Below are 10611 nucleotides of genomic sequence, written 5' to 3'. Positions count from 1 at the left end.
TTAGCTGGCCTTTTATTTCCACACACGCAGCATAAGGGATCTAATCAAACATCTCGCACGCACGGAAAATGCCAAGTGAGTTAAAAATCAGTTGAGTGAGAGCAGGTAACAGCTAGAAACCAGACGTGACTGAGCACTGAAACATTGACCAGTGTGGTTATGACTCTGAGCAGCACCCAACCACTCCCTTTGCACCCTGACCATTTAAACAGATGAAAAACCAACAAGGCTAGAGCTAGATCTCCACCAGACTGTTTTTTTGCAGACTAAATTTGTGTGGGTTTTTTCCCCATACAATTCTAGTTTTTATTTTACTTTACACAGGAAAATATGGATGCCTTTTCCAGCAACACTAATGGGCAGGTTAGCGAGTGCCACAGTTCAAGAGCTGCCTAAACACCCGTCCACCACAGCTGGTCTCCAAACACAAGACTTCGTTAACTCCTTGCTCCCTGTCTCGACGCGAGATTCAGTTCCTAGGATGTGGCAATGAATATGAAGTGACATCTTGCTAACCCAAAGTAGTCTATGGGTTGAACATCAGTGAGCAGAATCAGGGGACGTGATGTTTTTTTCCCTTGACTGTGCAAACTGAAATCACCAGCTACTCCATCTTATCTAGTGCTCTCTTCACGCAAGCACCCAGACATAATTCATCTCTTCCCCTAACAAAGACTAGGACAGACAGGCAGCACCTTGGGGAGACCCCCAACTACCTATACCACCAAGGGAAATGGATTAATACGAGAACCAGTAGGAACAGTGTCTAGAAACCCTCTTCCAAAAACTGAAGGACCAAGTCCTTCCCTACCACGAGTTGGCATAACTCTGTTGACACCATCAAGGCCACCCTAGTTGACCAGCTGAGGCTTAGCTCCTATTTCTTGGAGTACCAGGTCCATCTGCTCCCTCCTTCCTTTGTCACATCCACACTCCCAGCCATAGCTCTCGGCCAGGGAGGGCAAAAGGAACCAAGCAATAGGGTGCAGGGGTTAGATTTCATTTCTGGTAGCAGCAATCCAAACAAGAAGGTTTGTCAAGTCTGTGTACATATTTGTTAAAGTTTAAAAAAAAAAAAAATTAAAAAAATAATCACTTTTTCAAGTGTTTTCATGTTGTTGGCATCTTTTGTTTAAATAAAACTAATTTTCATTTGCTTTGAAATTTGTAATTACAGCACCCTGCTGAGGTATGAAGTGTTGGGAGCCTTGGGGAACCTGGGAGGAGTTGGTGCTGTTGGTTTGTCTACAGTGTTTGCGATCAGGAAAATAGGGGGCTATGTTTAGGGGAAAGGAAAGGAACAAATATTTGGCAGAGAACTGAAATTATGTCCTGAAGACGAACATAGATGCAAATCAAAGCATGATAATGGAGAAATACCCAAGGATTTAGCAGTCCTGTGCTAAAAGAGGATTTCAGCCATGTACTTCAAATCTCTAATCTCGAGTGAGCAAGTAATCTAAATCCACCTAATAACAGTGAATGAAATTATAGCTTAGCTAAGTAATTACTCCCCTTTTTTCCTTTGAATTATTCAGAATAAGTTTATCTTCCATTAACTTTCGTTGGAGCATTACTTTAAATTGCAATGATTTTAACTGTTGAATTTTGAATATCTGTTCTCTTGGCTGATCACAACCAAACTTGGTCTCTCTTTTTAGTTTTCAGCATTGAAAAAAACCCCATTGTGCAGCCTGGTGCTAATGTAACCCCAGCTGCTTCCTTGCCAGACCTCTGTCTGTGAATTTACCACCTTGGCTACTTCAGAGAGTTCCAGGTAGGTACTAAGTATTGAAGCAGACAGACAGGATGGGTTGTGGTAGAGGCTGTAGCCAGCCACCTTTCTGATGGATACCCCAAAGTTTGTTCTAAAACTTAGTCCAGAGATACCGTTAAAGCAGTTCTAGTGAGGCGGGAAATCCAGCTGAGGAGCAATACAACACAATAAAAGCTAGGAGATGCTATGCTAGCGCTTAAGCACGAGACGAAGCTTGCTTATGCTTGGGTGCAAACTTATACTAAGTTTCAGAGTCATCAGGAGGAGGGGAATCAGGGCATATCTCACGATGGACCCAAAGTTCATATGACCTGGCTGGACTTGGACGATTTTTTTTTGGCCCTGAGTCCAAGCTGTGCAAAGTGGCTGGACCAAAATTAGACACTTGGCTGTGAATGAATACGAAGTGCCTGTTGCCATACGACATAATTGTAACTCCCAATTTTTACTCAGTGCCTGCAGTAACCTTAGGGTTATGTTGCAGCCCACCAGACAAGATGTCACGCAGCACGATGCGGCCGCCTTGTTGGCTGTCGGTGGCAGGGGCTGCAGCTCTGCCTCTCGCTCGGTGCAGTCCTACAGCACAGATGGGCTCAGGCCTCACCCCTACACAAGCTTGAAGAGCCTCGGATGGATGGGAGCAAGTGGAAGCCTTTGTGGACCTAATCCATGGCTGAGCAGGCAGAGAGAGGCAGTGATGGGGAAGAAACAGGTCTAAGCCTTGCTAAGGGACACTTGAGCCTGAGTCAGCATATACCAGAATGGAGTAGATGTAATGATTTGCCTTGTAAGTGATTTCAGGCTTGGGGAAGAAAAAAAAGAATCGTAACCCCAAGGAGTGGTGACTCAAGGGGTGCGCCTGCGGCACGATGCCTCCTATGGCCAACACCTGCTGGGGAATGTCCCCCCACACCAAAATCTAACCCTGCGGTAAGCTGGCATGCTCATCCTCCTGCTAGCCTCAAGCCTCTGTGTAAACCACTGTCTGCTGAGAGAAGGCAAACAGAGATATTCACCCTTTTACCTGTGATGCATGCCCTCCAACCTGATCCCTCCCCAGCTGCAGGCAGGGGTAAAACTTTGCTGCCCAGCTCCAGCACTAGCTCGGAGCCCACCAGAGCACAGTTATGTCAAACACTGCCCAGACCTTCCTCCAGTTTCCACATCTCCCAGCTGGCTCAAAAAGTTGTGATCTACCGTTTTCTAACCAGCATAACCCAGTCTTGACTGTTCTTATAACCAAGGAGTGGTAATTATTGGTTTGAAGACTAGGGTAAATGGGAGTTAAAAATACTGAAGGAAAAAAATGAGGCAGGGAAGGAGAAGGGAAGGCAAAGAGCATGGATAAGGTTAGCAGATTTGGGAGATGAACAGTTAAAAGAGTTTGGTCTTCAGGCCCTGACACATGCTAAACTCTTGCCTCAGAGCTGCTTCACCAGGACAGCAGCATACCCTGGAGGAGCCAGTGCCCAGGTATTTTAAGTCTTCACATCCACAGAAGATGAGTTTCAAGGCCATGTCCAGGAAGGCAAGAGAAGCTGAGGGCTAACACACTTCAGCAGCTGATGAATGACCTCTCTTGTCCCAGAAGTTTCCAGCACAAGCTAGACATCTCACCAGCTGTCTGACAACTCTCAACACCGAGCAAGGGAAAGTGCTGCCTACTGTTTGGTCACTTCTGCCAGTGAAAATTACTCACCCAGGAGCCTCCATCTCTGGCTGTCTGCTTCTGAATGATCCACAGGTGGCTTTTTAGTTATCAGACTTTTTTTCCTCCTCTCTGCCTCTGTGACAGCTGAAAATTCAACTGCTGGCTGAATGCCGACCTGCAAATTGGAGGCAGGGCAGGCAAGGAGAAGGGAAAGGCTTGTGCCTTCCTTGCTCCTACAAGGAAGGAAAAAGCAAGACCTGCAAGATTTTACTTTTAAAAAAATTAGAAAACAGTGAGATCCTTTTTCTCCTCAGCTGTATCTTGGATGTGAAGATGGCTATTAGAAGCAGGGACCTTTGAGGGCTTCAGGACATAGTTCAGGCTTGACCAGAGCAAGGGCAACATGCACCAATAGACACAGGGGCCTGAGTTACCAAGCTGGCATTACAGGGGCCACACTTAGATTAATCTTGATTAATCACTGCCAAATCAGGCAGCTGAATCCCATTTTACGTGTCCATATCCAAAATCCAAGCCCTGAATACCCATTTTCAGCCACTGCTGATGTTTGTCATCATCTGTCAGACTCCAGCCCAACCACCCAAGTCACTGCAGTGGCATCATTTCCCCACCACCACGTTCAGCACTTGTTGTTTATCGAGCCTGAGTTTCCTCTGCCATTCTGTGGCCTGCTCACTCTACACCGTAAGCCCTCTGCTGCTTTTTTGCATTCAGCTACCCTGAAAAATATAAATTCCCTGCAAATGCCTGCCCACCTGTTTTTCGTGCTCTGAAGGGACTTCTGCCTATGTTGAATGGTACAGTGTCCAGCTGAGATCTGCTGGTGACCTCCCTTTAGATTGGAAAATCTGGACAACCAGGCCACAACTGGTATTTTTTTTAGAGCAACGTTAGCTTCTGTGGAGGCAGGATTAGGCCACAGAGGTTTCCTCCCCTCCCCAGTCCCCCCTTTTTAACCTCAGTTTGATACTAGAGTCCTCTCCTCTGCAGAGGTGGCAACACTGGTGTCACACATAAAGGGTCCGGCTAGCATTGGTCTGTCAGGGTCTCTCCAAGGCAGCAGGATTTATAGACCTATTTCTCAGTTGATTAAAATAAATAGGTATTTTTTCTCTCAAGACATAATAGTTTCCAATGAGAATGCCAGTGTCCCCCACAACTGTCCTTTCTTTGATTAGAATAGAGAGCTATGAAAAGGACATTGTTATTCAGTCTAACCATGTGTTTACCTTCTCACTAATCGAAACCATCCCTGTTTTTCCTTTCATAAGCTGGCACGGGCTCGCATCCCATCTTGTCTTTGAAGTTACAGTTTCTGACTTTCACTATCTTTCCCTCCCGTCCCCCTTGTTTTGAAGTAAGAGATCATCCAAGGGACATCAATGTATGCACGCTCAAGAGCCCTCCAGCTCTGCTCCAGAGCACAAGCAGGCAAGGCTGATAAACCAACATTTGCCCTCCATCTCCAAGGCAAAGGCTTCCAAAAACTGTCTGATTTCCAGCCTGGGAAGCAGGGCACGTGCCATCTGCACAGCGGTTCAGGCTCTCAGGGAGGTGGGCAGGTAGTGGTGCCCACCCCAGGGACAGAATAGGTCTCAACCACAGATCTGTCCTCTTTGAAAAAATAGATATTGCAGGTATCAGGGATTTCCTGGGACACAAATCCTAACACTCATCAGGAGCCTACAGCCTGGGGGAAAGTCGCTTTAGGAAAGAAACTGCCACTTTCTAGTAACGTTTGGGAGGTTTTTAGTCCATGTTCTTCAGGGTATCTTTCTAAAACCATCTCTTCCAGATCAACTAGAAGTCATGGTTTTGACACCTAACCCCTGTCTTAGCAGATGGGAAATTAGCCATCAAAGCTGTTTGTCAAAACTCCCTCTGTAGTCAGTTGTATGTTTTATTCTGCCTTATGTATTTGTCATAGGACAGGATGGATTATTCCCTGGATACACCTCTCACCACTACACACAAAAGTAGCCTGGATGCCAACTTTATAGGTAGCCCAAGCCACCCTACACAGGGAAATTCTACGTTTTGTGTTACAGAAAGTTGAGTAGATGATCACAGTGACAGGAAAGTCATAAAACATCAGTCACACACAAGGGTTAAGGCTCAATCTCATTGCTTGGACATGGAACGAAGCAAAATCAGTCCTTCAAATTTCAAGGTTCTGGTGAATTTACGACATAAATTATTCATTGCCCTAAACAAAGACATTCCCTTATCTACCTCATCTCTACTTGCCTGAGCAATAAATATGGCTGCAATTAATTCTGGTGCAGAAGAGCCAATAAAATGAATTATCTCCCATAAACCTTCCCTTCTGCATCCTATTTTAAGGGCAGTAACAAAAACACATTGCCGGAAGCTATTTCAGACATACCACGATGAATTATGAAGACACTGGAGGACGACGTGCACATGCAGATCCTTTTAGGCTTTGGTCCTGCACCAGCAGAGACAACTGCAGTTCTGCCTTGTTGCCTTGACCAAGCTAAAGGCTTACACAGCTGGATTTTGTCTCTCACGTGGGCAGGACTGGTGCTTACACGTTCACAGTGCTGCAGGGACCCTGCCTCCCTCCATGCCCGCATGTGCAAGGCAAAATTGCCCAGCTGGATCCCTTAATTTACAGGAGGCGAGCTCAAAAAAATGCAAGCTGCCAGAGCTGCACGGCTCCCATGGCAGAGTGAGCATTTTGTACACCTTCAGAGGGGTCCTGAGGTGAAGCAGAGGAGAGGGTTGAGGTTGGACTGAAGTTGTTTTACTAAAGACTGTTTGTTTTCCTATAGCCCTAGATTCACTGCCTGAAATCCGAGTTACTTTTGGTGTCTACAGAGCGTGGGATTCATCAACCCTAATTTTAAATATCCTAGTAAGGAGACCTGCATTTGATCAAGAGTCTCTGGCCTCCCTTCAGAATCAGTGGAGGACCACAGGCACTTTGAGACATGATCCATTTGTGACATTTAAAGAAAGATAAGAACCATGTCCTAAAAAATAACTGTTTATCTGCAGCGACTACCTGGGGAGGCCACAGCAATGAGCTCAGATGGTCTGGCCCCATTGTCAATCCAACCCAACACCGCATAGCCAGATTGCAAAGTTTGCCATAGGTGGACACAACACAGCCCAGCTCACGCTGAAAGTCTGGGCAGGGCAGAGAACTGAGCACAGATTTTACACGTCTTGGATTAATGCAGTACCAGAAAAACACCTTCTCCTTTCTGACCAGGTTTCCAAACCATAAAAATCCCAGTATGGGGGGCTTCACCTTCTCCTTTCTGACCAGGTTTCCAAACCATAAAAATCCCAGTATGGGGGGCTTCACTTAGTGGTACACAGTGGCATCACTGGGATTTTAAATGTCTCCTAGCAGTTAACAATCCTGAAGCAGGCTGAGCTTTTTCCCTCGGATGCCACAGCAACAGGAGCAAGGGCAGATATTGGAAGAAAAATGCTAAACAGCTGATGGTGACTTTAAATACTGAAAAGTCTTTGGTCGGGTTGCTGGGCACCTAAACTGGTTGCATTCTGGATATTATCAACCATGTTACCCATGACAACTGTGTTGGAAAAGACACCATTTTTTAAGCTTAATCATTTAGTTGTAAATTTTGTCAGTAACAGGAAGAAAAGATTGGATGTCAGGTCAGTCTGGCACGTTCAGTGATATTTATACCCCTGCAAGCTCCCGACCCGTGCTCATCCCATCTCACCTGATCCTCCCACGCCAGCGCTGTACCTGCCGTGGCTGCCTCTGGTGGGGAAGAATGAGCAACTCCCAAAGGGGTTTCTGCTCACCCAGAACTTGACATCTATCCTGGAGGTGCCCCTGTGGCTTCTCCAGGACATCAGGAGACAAGATTGTGTACCAACTTAGACTTTAAACCTAGGCGTGTACAGTGAATTTAGGGGCTTGCCTACACTACTGGGTTAAGTCCCAGCTCAAACCCCCTTCCGAGACCAAAGCACATCCCTGTCCACATAAACTCTCTGCCCAGCACTTGGCAGGGAGGCAGAGAAGACTCTGGACACCTTAGTTTATGCTTTCTAGATGGATCTGGGACACTTTGCACATCCCTTCCATCCCTTAATCTCCTGGTATTTTCTCCTTTCCAGGCTCCTGTAACTCCTGCTGTCCCACCAGCTCCCTGATTGCCTTTTCTTACAGCTTCTTTGTCACCTCCTTGTTTCAGCTTTTGCACTTTTTGTGCTTTTCAACGCTTGGAGACGTTTCCCACATCTTGGCCGATAGCGGGCCCACACACGAGAGCATCAGTACATGCACACGGGTTAAAGGTACAGCAAGACTTATCTCTCCTTATCCTTAAATTTCCCCATCTCTGCCTGAGCAAACTGCTCCCCAGTTGGCAACAGGGATGAGCGTGTACCTGCTCACCCTGACACTGAAATTAGCTCCCAAATCCCTCCCTCCCCTTCTCCATTCGCAAATCCCACTGCATCCTTGGAGCGATTACAGCCATAGCAGGGAAGCAGCATCCCAATCAATACAGCTAATACGCGCTCTCACACTGGGCTCCCTCATCGGGGCACAGCAGAGTCTCAGATTAAGCAGTAATCCTCACCGCAGCCCGCAAAGATGGATAAAGTCATCATTTCCATTTTACAAATAGAGGAGCTAAGGCAGAAAGATTAGCTGCCTTCCCTCGAGGAGCCCAAAGCTCAGTCCTGAACTCAAATGAAATGAGTTTCTCTCTAAGCAGGGAGATAGGGCAGGTTACAGCCGTGGGCTGGAAATCACAGCATGCCTGGGGTAGGCTGTTTATTAAATGTAGTAGGAGGCCTCTAAACCTGGCTTAGGTCCCTGCTTTGTCTGAGGCCAAGACACTAGTTTATGCAGATAAATTAACAGTTTTTCCAAGCCAAAAAAAGTGGCTTTTCAAGCATTTTAACTAACCTTTTGCACAATGCAGTATCCTCTGTCACCTGTACCTGGCTGAGCTACCAAGGGTGCAGGAGAAATCCCGTTCACCCCATGGTGAGGGCTGAAGGAAGTACAGATCCCACCATGCCCTTCCCTGGGGATCTAGGATTAACTCAGCAGAGCCTAATGCCTTTTTTCAGTGCTTTGGGCTGGACCTGTGGAGCTTCAGCTGGTAGTAGCCCTCGTTAGCTCTTCATCTGGCACCTAACGAGCTGTGAGCACACCCACAGCCTCCTGCCTTGCTGCTGTGCTGATCCATACAAGGAATTTTGCCTTTAGTACCATGCTGTCTTCCATCCTGGGCATTTAAATGTGTCGGGTGATTAGTGAAAGCTTTGAACAGAGTTTCTAGCGATGCTGAGTCTCTGTGCAAAGGACCAGGTGGAGAGTGTGGGGCAGGAGGCTGATAACCAAAGGGACAGTGCATGAGAGGGGACACGCCGGACATACGTCCTCCTTTCCCCGCCACTGGAAAGCAACCAGCACTTCAAAAATGTGGTTTATTTGACCCATTTCAGATGTTTACCTCGAGAGGGATTGCTCTCCCCTTGACTACAGGAAGAGCGTAGACAGCAAGCTGAGACGGCAGCGTCTCCGCTGTGGGTGTCTGACCTAGATGAGCTAGCATTCCTTTCCTTCATCCACCCCGTTGCTGCTACCCAGGCACGAGATGCTCCCAATGTGCCAGAAACACCCAGCACCTTCGGATTTCCTGCACGGTATTTTTCAAAGCTTGTTGGCGTCTTGAAAAATCCCTTTTCATAACAAATTTTGCACATGCGACTTCCTGAGAAACACATTGGAAAGGGTCCGTGGTGCCTTCCGACACCTCCTCAACATCCTCCAGCTCCTTTTTTAGCTGCTGCTGGCCACGCTCTCCCGCACAGGCTCTCGCACCCGCCGAGCATCCCTCCCCGACACCCGCATCTCCGCTCCCCAAGGCCTTCCTAAACCATTCCTGCTCTCACGTGCTCAGCTGTCCCTTTTTCTCCCCTTACGGCCCATGCAAGCATCCCCCCCCCCCAAAAAAAACCCCCACCCACCACGTGGATCAAGCATATGGCCTGGCATATGGGGCGTTAATGCAGCAGCTGGCGCGGAGCGGTTGCGGGCTTCGGCGCGGCGAGCGCACGCGTTTGCTGCAAATAAGAAACTCATGTGCGTGACGTGACCACGTCCCGTGCTTTGGACATCCCTAACGGATTAAGGGGGGGGGGTTGTTGGTGGTGGCTGCATCCCCTCCCTGCTGCTGGAGTTTACTCTGATGCTGCGTTTAGGGGCGTCGGGAAGGGGGTTTCCTTCCTCATCGGCATTCAGAGTCATCCCCACCTTTTGTTCTCCCTTATTCTTGCCCAGTTGCTTCAGAGCATCACCGGGTGGGATGTGGACATTTATCTCTGGTGTTGCTCACTCTGTTATTTTTTTTTGGGGGGGGTGGGGTGGAAACCTTCCACCCTTGGAGACAAACCTAACACAGAGCGCGGTCCCCCGAACCAGCCATGGCCACGCAGGTCCCTGATGGCTCCTACTGCTCTCACCGGCTCATCTTAGCACTGTCTCCTTCAAAAAAGTCCTCTCTTGGTTATTTTCTTTTTCCCTCTCACTCCAAATTTCTTTCTCACTGGCTGCACGGTCATTTGAGCAGTGGCCGGCTGTATCAGACGGGGATGCTGGAGACAAGGAAATGGGGCTGCATGGGGATGCTCCCTTCTAGCATTAAATTTAACAGACTGATGAAGCCATTGCCAAGGGTGACCACTCCCCAGTCATGATTTGCACCCGTGCAAGGACCGTGTGTCAGGGGTAGGCTGCCGGCGCATGCTCAGATACCTTTGTGCTGCAAGGAAACCACAAATAAATCTCTGTGCCTCCCCGTGCCTCAGTTTCCCCCCCAAAAAGCAGAAATAATACTGTCTTCTATCTGAGATCTAGTGAGGATAACAGTTAAACACATATATGTATGTAGGTCTGCATATGTATTTACACATGTGAGTTGTTGAATCTATCTTAAAGTAGATACATATATTATCCAGCTTGGCTATTTCTGCTCAAGGGAAAAAGGATCTGTGGTGCTTCGAGCTACAATAACCTTTGTCACGGGCTGAATGGATCAAACACAAAAGAGCAGGACACCGGGCAGCTGGATGAGGAACACATCTACACATGGGCTGCTGCTCCGGTGATTGCCCTCAGCTCCACCATCTCCCCATG

The sequence above is a fragment of the Buteo buteo genome, chromosome Z (assembly GCF_964188355.1).
Source record: "Buteo buteo chromosome Z, bButBut1.hap1.1, whole genome shotgun sequence".
In the NCBI taxonomy this organism is placed as follows: domain Eukaryota; kingdom Metazoa; phylum Chordata; class Aves; order Accipitriformes; family Accipitridae; genus Buteo; species Buteo buteo.
The sequence above is the reverse complement of the archived record's forward strand: the minus strand, read 5'-3'. Positions refer to the sequence as shown.